At 33.7% G+C, this 14,073-nt stretch overlaps 2 protein-coding genes across 4 annotated transcripts in view; one reads left to right on the forward strand and one right to left on the reverse strand.

The window, feature by feature from the left end:
* LOC117114977 overlaps window positions 1-14,073 on the reverse strand; it is a 38,449-nt gene that overhangs the window by 9,865 nt on the left and 14,511 nt on the right. The gene's annotated exons all lie outside the window — the stretch shown is intronic.
* Window positions 12,983-14,073, forward strand: part of LOC117114976 (G-protein coupled receptor 54-like) — a 52,782-nt gene continuing 51,691 nt past the window's right edge. For all 3 annotated transcript variants that reach the window (XM_033258605.1, XM_033258604.1, XM_033258606.1), the window contains exon 1: window positions 12,983-13,338. The gene's annotated coding sequence lies outside the window, so the exon portion shown is untranslated. The remainder of the gene's footprint in view (window positions 13,339-14,073) is intronic.

Below are 14,073 nucleotides of genomic sequence, written 5' to 3' on the forward strand. Positions count from 1 at the left end.
AATTGGGGGTCACCTTTCATCCTAAGGAGCTATAACTGATTAAAAATAGGCCTGATTTTAGCATATTTTCACTGTATATCGGCACAAATCCGCGCAAAGATACCTATATTTGATGCACACGTACGGCATTGCTATTGGCCATAAGATGACCAAAAAGAATGGAAATTTGTGAAAACAATGTCAGGAACCCAAACTATGTGAAAAAACATAATGTTTAGCTTCCGTACGCGCTGCGCGCGAAAAAATGTGCGCGCGTAGTGGAAAATTTCAAAAATTTTTGAAATGCTCAAAATGAAACGTGCTCTAATTTAGTCAAAAAGTGATTTTGAGCTTTTTAAAAATTTGACGCACGCGTACGCGCACATAACGAATCGCACATGTAAAATTAAGGTACAGTACATTGTAAAATTTTAATTTGTAGTTGACATGGGCCCACTTTTTTGGCAGAGTTGTTGCCATCCTCACTGCTTTCGATGTCAGACATCTTGCTTTGCGGCATTATGTAAGCTCGTCACTCATTTGCTCACTCAGATCTAACTTACTTTACTCACGGAGAGGTGGTGTCAAACACTGTGATGATCGCTACGGGATCACTAGCGCCAATAGTTGCGTTTGTACGTTTTGAGAAAATAGCACATTAAAAAAATATAATTAGAACAAATTCTGGAATATATAGGCCTCGCGTGAGGGCATGGGGTCGAAGTTAAATGTGTAGGACTCCTGCGAGATGTGTGAGGCAGGCCTGTAATTTAGTATTTACCACAATCTGGGATCAAAGGGGGCTGCAAGCCTATTTAGTATTAAGTGGAATATAATTACTGATCACAAAGCTATTCCTTGTCATGTTCATTGGCAAAGATTCCAACACTTTCAAATGGAAAGTAAGTGCTTGAAAGAATGAAGATTTAAAATCAATGAACAGAAAAATAAACCAAAAAATGAATACAATATATAATGTATTCTTACCATATTTCCACTTAATAACTCTGTTAACTTTGAAAAAGGTTAAACTTACAAAGTACTTTCACAGTAAAAGGTAGATTAATTTTCCTAATGGACAATTGTATCAACTAGTGTGTTTTTGATTAATACTCGAAACAAAACAAAAAAGGCATTAAATCATAAAAAAAATACTAATAAAATGATTAATGTCATGTCTTAAACCTAAAGTGGTGACATGCATTTCTTGAAATGATCAATTCCAGGCATTTATAAAATAAGAGCGAAGAAAGTAAAATAGAACAAGAACATTAACAGGTATTTAATTATCATATGCCTTATACGTTCACATTTATTGTGACATTCATAGTTTGTTCGGTCAGCGGAAGCACCTAGATAAGTGACAGTACACTGTACTTCTAAGAAAAGTAGAAGGAAACTATTCCACAGAAAACTGGAGTGAATGTACTGATAAAATTTAGCAAAGGAATAGATGAATATTGTTATTAATACTATACATGTATTCATTATGAATGAATGTAAATAAAACTAGATTTGAACTCGTCACTGAGGACGAATTCGGTGATCCGCCGTACTTTCACCCTCAGGAAGCGCGCGCGGTGCTGATTGAAAAGATTTATAATATGCTAACATATGCTGTAATTAGTTTTTTTAAAAAAAGAATAATTTTGAGCATTTAAAAAGATTTACGCATGCGTACACGCACGTCTTGACGCCCGTGAGCACGGTAATGTCACAAAGAGAGACTCCTGACTGTCAGGAACACAAAATATGTAACAACGCGTAATTTCCAGCTTTAGTATATGCTGTGTGCGTGGCAATGAAGGTACAGCGGGTAAATTATGGAAAGTTTTGAAATGCCGAAAATGACCCGAAACGTTCTTTAAACTATCTAAATAGTAATATGGAGAATTTTCAAATTTTAACAGACACGCACGTCACCATGTCTGCGTGCACAGTAATAGCACACAAAATTAAACATTGTCAAGTGTATTTAAAACCGCCTGTTAGTCGGTAATGCCACACGAACTTTCCCTTCATATAACCTATATATATTTGTCTGATAGCATCGAAATACAGTCTGCCGCCCTCATTCTGTTCTATTTCTGTACATCTTTTAAGAATGAGAGATAAAAGGGCTCCAAAAATTCATTCATTTTGACCATGATGACGTGATCAAAATGAAAAATAAGGAGTCACGTCTTAAAGAGAATTGATTTAGCTATAACATACTCACAGGTGGGAGACAATCAATCAAGAATAAGCGAGATACGTTCAAACGAGTATAAACATAATGGCATCATAAATAAAAATTCAGTTTTTCAATTCAAATGGCAATATGATGACGTCACAATGTCCGATCAGCCATTATAAAGTAAAAAATCGTATCTACAACTCATGTGCTTTCAGATTATGTAATAAAAATTGGGGGTCACCTTTCATCCTAAGGAGCTATAACTGATTAAAAATATTCATGATTTTATGCTTATATAAATGTTGACGCACGCGTACGTGGACGATAAAAGGCGCGAACGGAAAATTAAGGTACATAACATTCAACCTTGACCTGAAGCTTATGCTCACCTAATATGATTTAGAAATGACGAGTGGTTAAGATTATATGGGCTCATCAACGTTTTGAAGAAAGAGAAATGAGGGGGTCAGAAAAAACAATTTTTTTGACCATGATGACGTCATCAAAATATAAAAAGAAGTCAAATATGTGAAAGAGAATTGTCTCAGCTATAACATACTCAAAGTTGGAAGACGATCGATCAAGGATAAGCGAGATACGCTCAAATGCCTATTTTCAAAAATGACGTCATAGCTATAATTCACTTTCATTCAATTCAGATGCCAATATGATGACGTCACAATGTCCGATCAGCCATTATGATCAATAAAATCAGATTTACAACTTATGTGCTTTCAGAATATGTAATAAAAATTGGGGGTCACCTTTCAACCTACGGAGCTATAACTGATTAAAAATAGGTCTGATTTTAGCATAATTTCACTGTATAGCGGCACAAATACGCGCAAAGATACCTATGTTTGATGCGCACGTATGGTATTGCTATTGGCCAAAAGATGACCGAAAAGAATGGAAATTTGTGAAAACAATGTCAGGAACTCAAAATATGTAAAATAACGTAATTTCTTGCTTTCGTAAGTGCTGCGCACGTAAAAATGCGCGCGCGTAATGGAAACATTTGAAATGCTCAAAATGGCCTAAAACGTGCTCTAATTTAGTCAAAAAGTGATTTTGAGCATTTTAAAATTTTGACGAACGCGTACGCGCGCGTGGTGAAGTGCACGCGTCGAATTAAGGTACAGTACATTCAACATTAATCCGAAGTTAATGCTCACTTAATACGATTTCGAAATGGCAATTGGTTAGGCTGATATTATCGATAATGTAAAAACGCAAAATTGCGCGTAGATGACGTCACGCATGACTGAGCGCGTTGAAAAGCTTACCATGACTATTCCAGACCAAGCCAAATGTTCGATGACAGCGATTGTTCGTAACTCGTGGCATTTTTTGAGATATCGTGCAAACAAAAAAGGGGAGAAAGAAAGAAGAATAAAAAAGTTGAAGATGATGATTCCGTACAATAACAATAGGTGATCCGCTAACGTTAGCGGATCACCAATTAAAGTTTGGCATACAACAGGAGTATATTACATTGCATAAAAAAACTGTAATAATGAAAAGTGAACTGAATGAAAAAAAGAAAACAAATGCATCCACTGAAAAATAAAACAGAAAAAGAATGGATGGCACTTAATGGAAGAAGGAATAGATAGCACTTAGCAAAAAAAAAAAAAGGGAATAACATTTCAGTATGAGACAATAAAAAAAAACAGCACTGGGTGAAAAATATAAAGAATAAAAGTTGAACGGATGGTAGTAAATGAATGACAAGTAAAAGAAAGAATGACACTAGATTAAAAGGGATAGATGATACTTGGTAACAAAAAAAAAATTAGACAAATGAAATGAATTATACCGGATGACAAATAAAAGGAATAAATAACAAGATGAATAAATTTTAAAAGGAGTATAGTAATGAATGAAAAAATGACAAAAAAAAGAATGAAAAAATGAAATGAAATTTAGTGGAATTAGTTGTATGGCACTATATAAAAAAAGGAAACTAATGGTAATGTTAGAAAAATGTTGGGTCTTAATTCATCTATCTATAAGTGTTGAAAAAAATCTCTATTGATTGGCTGTAATGCAATATAGCCAAATTTAAATTATGCAATCATTACCACTGTGAAATCTAAAAAAATATTATGAAAGCAAAGTGTGGTACAATCAGTAATTTTTCTCTAGTTTAACACCTTTTGTAAATGTTTGATGTTCTATATATAATCATTTTCTTTGTTTTTGAAAGCATTTCTTTCTTTCTTTCTTTGTTTGGTTAAATATTAATATGTATGATGATTTCAGTTGTAAAACTGTCAGTTATATATTACGAAATTGTAAATAAAGAAATTTATGTATATATTACAAAATGTTAATCAGACAAAACTAATTTCCTTCCTATTCCTCTTTAGTTCTACCACATGGTATTATTATTATGTCAGCTTTACATTATTACCCCAGTTTTAGCCCGGTCATTGGATCAAACTCCACGGAAGACATTAATAATAGTTGGATTTGTTGAGCTCCCTGGAGATATATACTTTAGCTAATAATTAGTGAATGGTGTTTATACCTAACAGGCACCTAGTTACATACTGTACCTTCATAAAATAAATTTCTGTTTTTACTATATAGGAATATATGTCTTTCAGAGTTAAAAATTTGATCAGACTAATCAGATGGTATTATAACATTTTGTAATTTATACTAAACAAATTGTGTGATAGCAGTGCATGTTTAAATATGTTAGTTTTTGTGATGTGATTGACAGTGTACAATCAAATAATGTCTACAGTATAAAGGTAATGCTCAACACGTTGCAAAAGTTCAAAAGCTTCAAAACCGGGCAATGCGAATTATATTAAAAACTCCACCACGCACCTCCAACAACACTCTTTTAACATCACTTAAGATAGTGTGTGTCTCAGAGGGTGCAGTACCAGGTAGGCTGTTTAACATTCAAAGCACTTAATAACATTGCACCGGGTTACTTGACAGAGCGCCTTTCCAGGGTCCCTGTGAGCACCCGGACAAGTGGTACATCCAGGGGAAACTTACTCGAACCCAAAGTGAAAACTAGAAAGCTTTAGAAGTTCATTTAGTTATTTATCTCCCAAGTTTTTTAATAATCTCCCAATTTCACTGAAGAATGTACAAACCTCATCACTTTTAAATCTAAAATTGAAAACATATATTTTTGATAGTAGTGCGAATATCACATAAATTTATTTACATTTTTATCTATATCAATTTTTATTTATTTATTAATTTAATTATTATTATTATTATCATTATTATTATTATTATTATTATTATTATTATTATTATTATTATTATTCATTCATATATTTTTTCCTATATATTTATGCATTTGTACTTCTTTTTGTCTTTTTGTACCTTTTGTATTTTTCTAATTAATATTATTCTAACATCTTTTCTGATGTGTTTTAGAGGGCCCCTGAACATCAGCTGGCCTTCTTGGTCCAATTGGAAGGGTTACCCTCTATAAATAGAGTTTGAATAAAGAATAAACAAAATCTAAGTCTGACAGATAAAACTATGACAATGTATGCCAGCTCCCAAACATCAATGTTTCCTATGCTGTATTATTATGATAAAATCAGAAAATGATTGATCCAAGATTTATACTAACTAATTAAAAACATCTTATCAATGCAATAATACAGTAGATAAAGTCCATGTTTAAATACTAGCCATGGTATGCAATCAAACAAATGTCTACAGTATAAGACCAAAGTCTGACAGATAATAATATAGGGTAAAGGTAAAGGTAGGAGAATAACACATAATTGTGTTATTGTGCTGAACTGTCTATGGGCGTGGTCCGTGACCGAAAGATGCAATGGGTTCTTTAAAGTGCACACGAGCTAGAGGTATACAATGGACCTCCATTTTAAGTCCATACCCGAGAAGACTTGGTTCTACCAAATGAACCCTGGATAATGAACGGCTGGAACCAGCGCTGATGTTAAGGCTATAGTTAACGGCGCCCCTGCCATACCGCTCAGCTACTCGACTCACCCAATATGATGTATATGCCAGCTCTCAAACAAAAATATTTCCTGTGCGGTATTGTGTAATACGTTTGATTTATTATTGTTACAAATTATAAAATTATTGAAACCAAGACTTATATTAACTAATTAAAAACATATCAACAATGCTATCATGCAATCAGTATATAATGTCTATGTTTGAATACTCGCTCTATTTCCCAGAGGCTTACGTGTTTACACTAGATTTACCTTTAAAATTTTCCACTTAATTTTTCTATATATAATTTTAATAGTAAACTCATGCATTAACAAACTATTTAAAAAAATCATGTATACATCACAGTTTGTCACTGTCAATCTGTTTTCATTTACAAAACGTCTCTTGTTTACTTTAACAGAAAATAATTTATAGGCATTCTAATTGCATTTCCAAATGTTAACAAATTTGTTAATTGAGGGAGTTTTAAATTTAAATTTTAATAGATGATGAGATATTGTCTGTTGTGTTTGCAACAGACCAAATTCTATCTGGATTGCATGAGCGTAAGCCAGGGAGATTGGCTTTTATACATTTTATAACATCAAATTTATTTAACAGTAATGCTGGCTTTTACAGTAGACATTCCATAATTCATATACAATTGATGTGTAGCAGAGGACAAGGAACATAATCACTAGGTTCAGCTTGGGGCATAGAGTACTTATAGCAAATTACATATTCATACAGTAAAGCTTGGCTTTTAGACATTCTATAATTCATGTTTGTTATACATTTGAGGTGTAGCTGGTGACAAGGAGCATTAAACAGTAGGTGCAGTTGGGGACAGATTGCTCACTAAAGCTTGATTTCCATACAATTGCTACACAGTCGCTACAGTGTTTTTACTGCAATACTGCCTAGCTGTCTCCGACGCAATCGGAAACGCTCCTTGATTCCAATCAGTGTCGCCAAAGGAGTCGGCAATAGCGTGTAGTAATTTTTATGGAAACCAGGCCATGCCATAACCAGAACGCAGTATCTTCAAAGTGGACAAAAAGTCTGATATTAAGGCATGCAAGAAATATAGAGGGCGCACTATTTTTAAAACCCCCTTCCAAACACATCACCCGCTTTGAGTATTCAATGTTTTTAATCAACCAGTAATACTGTAAATTTGAAGATATCACTGAATATTCATGACCTAAACTTAATTTGGTCATGTGAGAGAACCCTGGAACCTATCATTCATAATAATACTGTACCGTCGTCATAGAATTCGCTATGAAAGTTACAAGCTACTTGCAGTTACTGCTGGATAAAGTACTGTACACTGAATTGAGTACATACAAAACTACAACGCCGTAGCAGTAAATGTTCAATATTAACAGGAAGGAATTCCCCACTGCTATCTGATTATGTGTACTGAATTACTTGTTTTGCACAGTGGTTATTAATTATGCAAACAAAACCCACATTTGAAGGGTACGATAGTTAGCATAATTGTCTTTCCAAGGACACAAGGCAATTAAGATTTCAGACCTAGGAAACCTTAGCTCCGTTCATATCCAACTATGGCGAGATAATTTTAGTGGATAAGCTAGAAGATCTCGCCATAAGTTTGAGTATGACTGCTCAAGTATGGCGAGATGAAGGCCACAACTCGACTAAGCCAGTCGAGTAAATTTATGTTGACTAACTTCTTAATCCAGCCTAAAGCCAGTAAACAATTAAATAGCGGGTGGCCACGGGTCACGAATACACCAATCAAATTGAAGCAAAGTGACCTTCCATGCTTGCTGGTTAGCGCATTTTTTAGTTACTATCATAAACACCATTCAGAAGTGTTATTTTGCAAATGATTGCCAAAAAGTCAGTAAAGAAACGTCATCTCTGGATGTATGCGCAGGAACGTGATTTAATAGATATCTGGAGGGAGCCAGAAATCGCCGAAAAAGTTGAAGATAAATTGTACCGTCAGAAGGCTGGTGTCCACGAAAGGATAGCAGAGAGAATGCGGGACTTGGGCCACAATAGCATAACATCGGAAATTGTTGTGACAAAGTTGAAAAATCTAAGAGCAGACCACAAGGCTGTGAGAGACGTTTTTATTTGTGGGACGGGCAAGAGGTTGGCCTATGTAATAAGGGATGACCCGAAATCAGCATGCCCACACTACCACGCGCTAAACGAAATACTTGGGGGAAAACCCAGTGAAAACCCTCCAGCTGGACTCCTCGGCCAGTCTAATCAACCGCCGAGACCTAGGCCTAGTTTACGCCTATAGGCCTAATCTCGATCTAGCATAAACTAGTCGCGCGAAAATCAACAGTAATTACTCACCATGCGATTGTACTTCCTGTCTAATGATGTGTTTTCCAAATTTCTGGTAGTCAAAATATCTCGCTCTAACCTTAACGTTGAACGCGATTAGTGAATTCAATCCAATTAACTTGGCAAGTAGATCAGCTACTTCATCTGGCTATAATCCCATATGAACCTAGCTATAATGCTTCAAACTTTACTATTTTATGTTTACATATTGCTACAGTTTATTTAAGTTTCATTAAATTGCAAAAACTGTTTCTTTTAACCATTATGTTAGTAGGGACATACACTGTATAAAATTTCCACTCTTAAATAACCCTGTTTGCTTCTATCGTCTTAAAGCTCGATTCCCGAAAAAAATTTTACTAAAAAAAAGAATTTTTGTAGAAAAATGCATGCATTATTCTAAACATTGGAAAAATATTGGCATAAATTTTAGTTTTACGCAAAAGGACAAAAGAAAATGAGAAATAGAGACTATTTCTCATATGAGATTATCATTTTCTTATTAACGTCTTTGTTACCAGGCAAATTAAGAGGTTTTAGATTGCAGCTGCTGAAATACTCTCGCTTTTGCGATGCTTTTGTGTATACTTTATACAGTCAATAAAGTGCGCCCTCTCTAATGAGATTAGTTTTTTTAATTTTCATCTCACACACTGCGGTCGGTCAGAATAAATTTTTTTTTAAATTTGAAATAATTCCATTGAAACATCATATTTCACAAGTGTCAATACTAGCAATGGAAAATATCATGTCAGCCATGTTTATGTCTGATAACAGAACCTAAATCGGCTAAGGCTAGGCTTAGCCTAGCAGTGTTGATAGGCTAATGTTCCAGCGCCTACTATATTTCTTCAAACATAAAAAATTCATCCACGTTTATTTTTTGTGTGGAACACAAAAAAAATCAAATTTCAGTCTTATCTTTAACATTTTCTTCATGTTTAGGAAGTCTAAGTTCAGTTATAAATCTTTATAACATAATAAAAATCAGACATTTCTAAGAACTGAAATTTTGCCGGGAACTTGGGCTTTAATATTGAGGTAGTGGGTAGTGTGCCCATGGGCAATGCAATGGACCTTTCAGCTAAGTCACTTGGTTATTGTTGCTAAGGTTACACAAAACAACAAAGTAAAAACATATGCGAACATGTGCATTTGTGGGACTACACGTGTGTTTGTTGGACACGCACAATCCTGGCCCTTTTCTGATTGGTCAGTTGGTAAGTTTGATTGACACTTCGGAAAGGTCTATTTAACCTACAGATGTTTAATTCAAGCATATAAATAGGTACATGGTAGATTGTTTTGGTATCCGATATACAGTATTGATATGTGTACAATGCACAGCAATAAAGCTTAATTTTCACCAAGGATTATGCTATGAGATTTAGCACCCATTTAGTAAGAAATGTTGAAAAACTATATAGGCTTTTAACACGTCCGCTGCCAGACACGAGTATACTTGTCCCACAAAGTGTTGCTGAGGGTACTAGGGACGACTATACTCTTCAAAATCGGGTAACACTCTAGCATTTATTACTTCTTTGTTATATATTGTAGAGCCACAGACTTAAAGGTTGGTAGTTTGGGGAAGATACACCTACCTGTAGACTATAACATACAAATAACGTATGTATGTTTGTTGAGTTATGTTGCCAGCAGTACACATGATTGCACAAATGGGGGCACCCTCTGAACATATACCAACCCATGCAAAAATCGGATGAGAAAACTTATGTAAGTTTGTACAAGTCAACTTTTTTTGGCACACAGGAAAGAACCTACAAGGTAGTCAACGTGTTAAAGTACATAATTGTTTGTATCTTCTTATTTTAATTATTATGTTTTTATATTAAATAAAGAATTTATTCTCAATATGTATTAATATTTGGAAAATAAGGGAATCTTATATCTTTAGTTTAGAATCTTTATAGTTTGTCCCTTTTATCTTGTTTGCTGAAGCATTGATATATTAGGCTTGGTTCAGAATTGTTTACATCCAGTGCTTAACAAAATAAGTGTGCTCTCTAACGAGATCATACCCAAGAGTGTCTGTGCTTATCATTTGGTTATTCCAGGTTGTCATACTCACTGAACTATGAGGCCTAATTGGTATAATCCATTGGATTTTCTAATTAGAACATGTTATTCTCAAAGCACAATTCACAATCAACTGATCAGATAATAATCCTTACAGATAATATAGGGTAAAGTTAATACCATAATATATTTTTAGAATTGTTTTACACACAGTTACCATCATAACATTATTCAAAATTACAAATCCTCTGCGCTCATGACGCGTAGGTTCTCAACCAGATTTGTGATGAAGTGTATCAGCCCATAGTACAGCAAAGGCCATTGTAATGCATTACTGTAGGGTACAATTCTAGTTCATAGCATGTTGAATTTCACAAGCGCAAGGTTTACAATTCTGTATATAATTTATAAATTGTATTGCGCAAATTCCATAAATAAATTTACAGATACTAAATTTACAAACTAAGATATTCGAATAGTTCATCTAGATTACTTTTATATACGAAGGCTTGCACTACGTTTACATCCACTGTGTTAGGTTTATCATCAAATAAAAAAGTTCTATGATAATACTGTAGTTAAAATTATGAACAAATAAAAATTCTTAACTACTTTAGAGATGGGATATTAGGGAAACGAGAATACTAAAACAGTTCAATCTTTTGATAAGCTTCACTTGAAAAATATACATTAAGTAAAGAAAACAATTAAAAATTGTGAGACATTGTGACCCAAGCTCACAAACGGGCTGTAAACTCGTCCGCAGGCCAAAATGAGTTTTTGTTATAAAGGCATAGAACATATCATTTACTTTAAAATGACAGTTAAATTAACTCAATCGGGTGTCTGGAAGCAAAGTTATGACCGTTTGAATAATTGTCATCTTATCAACTTTCTTAAATCAAGTTTTTGAGAAAAATGTTTTTATTTTCGGCAGGTTTCTATTCATTTTTCATTAGCTCCATCCGAAAATGGCTAAATTTTACCTCTTACAGTTGGAATTTTAAACTCAAACCTCAGGAATAGTAAGATTAATAGTTATACTTTATTTATTACACAAAAACCAAATTCACACAAAATTCACGTTCTACGCCCTATCCTGGAATATTGAGGCATGTTTCTCAATACAGTGCAGTGCGAGTTTACAGTCCGTTTGTGAGCTTGGGTCACATATGCAAAATAAAATTAAACTTTAAAAATGGGATATTAGATAAACCCTACAAGTATATTAAAACAGTTCTAAATATATTTTTAATTGGTAAATTTCGCATTAAGAATGTAATGCAATAATACTAGTAAAGGAAAATTTAAAAAAAAATAGTATGAAAAAATAAGTCACTGAACTTCAATGTGCTTTCACTGTATAGTCCTATACAGTAAACAAAAGATATGTTACATATCACTTGCTATTCATAAAATGGTCATTAATCCCTAACCTTTTAACATAGTGCAAATAGCCATGTTGATGCTTCCACAGAGAATCATCATCAACTCCAATAATCACCATCAAATGTGTTAGATTAGAAGCTTGATGAAAGTTCAGATTAAAGACAAAAACAAATTTTGTTGACTATAGTTTATAGACTTTTTTTTATGTTAACCTATTTTGTGAAACTAATTGTTTATGAATACATCATAACTACTGTATATTTGTATTTTGATGGGAAAAATAATGGAACACAGATACTATCTCAGTGTCAAACAGACTGTAAATAAAAAATTAAAGATTGTTCTGGTAAGTTCAAAAAAGTGGTCTTGAATTAAAGGGGGTCTCAGAATCAGAGGGGTCTCGAACTGGAGGGCAAACTGTACCTTAATCTGAACTCAAACTACTGAAGGCAAACATATACTACCACTTTTCAACAGACTTTATGGCAAATGAAGTGTCAACATTTATTAGCTCTTTTCTACATGGCTGAACATCATTGTTGGGGACAGTCTTAAGCCGTCTTGAGAAATATTTAAAACATGTTTAATTTTCTATGACACGACTGCCCCGACACAAACCATCGCGTCTGCGTTTCATTTACATAGACCCGACGTGACAACAAATCGCGTCGGGCTGCACTGGGTATGATGTTGTTTGAGTTAGCCTTAACTCTCACATCATCAAGATGGATGGAGATCTAAAGAAACACCACCAACTCTGTATTAAAATATATTGTACTGTTTTCATATCTATTCAGTAATGGTTTTATTTCCTCAAATAAAATTAAAAAACAAATATGAAGTGATTTCTTTTTAAAGCACATTAGGAAATCTTGATATAATGATATCAATATACAAAAAAAAAAGGATCTTAAAATGTAGTAGATTTAACATAATTACTGTACTCAATTACCAGTTCATATTATTAAGCAAACAAACCCAAGGACATTATTAATAATGAATATTCTACTTTAAACTACACAATAGCGATAATGGTCTTAATGGATCTGATCTTCTTTGATATGAGGCTAGTTAAGATTGCCTACCAGGTGTCAGCGAAACTGAAAATCAATTGTCCAGGTTTCAAGTGTTCTGATACACCATTGGGTCCACTATGGATACACCTTATTGGCCTATACCTGCTGTGAATCCAATACCGTGACCATCATACTGCATGGCCATAACACATGAATGAATAACTAATTGATTGGCTCTCAGTGTCAGACTCTTCAAGTTTTTTTTTTTATATATATATTGATTAGCGTTGAATCTTTTTATATGGTGAACATGATTGGTCTATTTATCAACAGCCAGGAGAGGAACTGTTATAGCAGCAGGATTACAAGACATAATCTTTGAATGTAAATTATCTTCAAGTTCAAAAAGGACTACCTGCTACTATTTTAGAGCATTTATATATTCAACTGGTAAGTAGACACTATATGTAAACTGATTTTATAAACTTGGTATTAAATTGATATAGCATTAACAGTAGGTTAGCAATGTACATCTCAATTTCTGTTCACTGTATAAATTAAGCTAAAGGATAATTTCACATATAATTTATATTTTATTAAATGTTTATTCAGAATCCTCTTATTCTTAAAGATCTGAAGTTAAACTGTGACTTTTTTTTTATCACCATTTAAATTCACATAGGAATATATGCAGGGCTGGAAAAAGTGCGCGACAATGCGACCGGCGGTCGGAGACATTATAAATGTTTCAGGGGCATTTGGGGGGGGGGGGAAACTTTAAAAAATAACTGTTGGGCTATATTGTACATATAACATTTGGTGCTAGAGGCATTTTTATCTAGACAATTTTCATGGTCGGAGGCACATTTTTTTTCCAGGCCTGACTATGTGGTTTAAAAAAGGAAAAACAAGTGTGTATTGTTTGATCTAAAGGCTAGAGGTTGAAGGTGAACAACATAGGAGGACCTAGCACCCAAAATTAAATCTTGATATAGTGGAGACCATTAGAATTTACTTTGGAAATGAAATCAAAATTGTCATGAAAAAATGTATACTTTGTTGTTATTTCATCAGATTTGATTTCCTTTGTGATTCAGCACATGTTTTTTTTTTTTCATATTTGACTTGTAGTTAATTATTTGTTATGAATTATTAGGTATACTCATTACAAACTTTGCATGACAT

This window comes from Anneissia japonica, unplaced genomic scaffold (genome assembly GCF_011630105.1).
Source record: "Anneissia japonica isolate Jap-2015-1 unplaced genomic scaffold, ASM1163010v1 scaffold284995_len508010_cov190, whole genome shotgun sequence".
Classification (NCBI taxonomy): Eukaryota; Metazoa; Echinodermata; class Crinoidea; order Comatulida; family Comatulidae; genus Anneissia; species Anneissia japonica.